We start from the raw sequence: 1584 nt of genomic DNA on the forward strand, positions 1-1584 counted from the left end.
AATAACTCTCTTGCTTTCTGGGGAGTCAGGGCGGAGCTTTTAGCTTGTTGGGAAACTGAGGATGAAGTCCGTCCGTCTGATTCCAAAAAGACGAACATATCAGCGGCACTTCATCTTGATTGACATGCGCATTGAGAGCGTTGACATAATGATGGACAGACCCCGATCTCCAGTTGCGTTGCTTGATGTGGCCGCGGGATCTAAACCTGAACTTGGATGTGGATGTGAATGTGGATATGGGACCTGTCCTTGCCTCGCCTGGGAGTCGGCGCTTGGAGTGTCCGCCAGTTTCGACCGATATGCGTAATGAGGAGGAGCTCTGGTCTCCCGATAGCGGTGATTGTGGCCTTTAAGATTTTCCTTAATATCAATTTTCATTGTTTTGGGATCCGAGGATATACTCACAGCAAAGCCCTTTGCCTTTGGCTTTGTCACTCACGATCTGTTTTCCAGATCGGTGCGATCTGTGCTATTTGCGATGACATAAATAGACGCCAATTAAAGGGGACCCTTGATGGGACACGTTTTTATTTTATTTTTTTTGTAGATTTTACACTTGGAAATCTTGGAATTGGGAGGAGAATTCTATTTTGATTTTAAATATTAGGAAAGTTTTATTTCTGAGTATGATTATATGATTTTTTTCACCATTTTCCAACATATACTTCAAAATGCTTTCCTCTTTTTTGTTGTCGAATTTTAGCTGGTAAAAATTGTTTAATTATTTAGTTAAACAGCCTTAAATTTCTATATTAAGTATTGATAATAACCAAGTCTTTGATTTCATTTTTTGTTTTTGTAAGTTTTAAAAAGTTTAATAAGATCTGTTTTGGACTCCTTGTTTCGTTCTTTCTTATTTTTTCCAAACCGGAATTGAGGCAGCCACAAAGTAACAGCAAAACGGAAATAATTTTACAATAAATTATATCAAAACGAATCACACACACACACACACACACAGACACACTCACACAAATATGGCACAGAAAGTTATTGGCGGCGGGAAAGGGACGGAACCAGTTTCTTGAAACTTTCTGAGACATAACGGCGTCTGCCAAAAAGGAAGCGTAGAAGCCGCCTCGAGCACAACAAACACAATAACAAAATAAAAACAAAAATAAAAGTAAAATAAAAAACAAAAAAAAGCAGACCAAAGTCCAACAACAACAACAGAAACAGAAGTTAAAAGCCACAGTTGTGGGTGCAAAAGAGAGGGAGCGCAAGAGGGAGTGAGACGGACTGTACAGAACTTTTGTGGCGACAATTTTGACGACTTTTGATACCCTAGAATGTGAATAGTATCCCCAACGAAAGAAAATAAGAATAAAACATTAATGGAATTTTAAATAGGTATTTTTTTAAACCAATAAAATCATCGATATAAATTTTATTTTACACACAACAATCTATGATCTCAAGCTAATTTTGCAACGTTAAAAAAATATATATATATCTTTAATATATACATTTTTAAAATTCAATAACTATATACATATATTGAAATTTCGATAACTTTATCGATAGTTTTTCTAAAACAAAAATATTTAAGTTCTCGTTCAAAGTACGAAAAATACAAATAATATA

Source organism: Drosophila serrata, unplaced genomic scaffold (genome assembly GCF_035046125.1).
Source record: "Drosophila serrata isolate PLE 108 unplaced genomic scaffold, ASM3504612v1 contig_276, whole genome shotgun sequence".
Taxonomy (NCBI): domain Eukaryota; kingdom Metazoa; phylum Arthropoda; class Insecta; order Diptera; family Drosophilidae; genus Drosophila; species Drosophila serrata.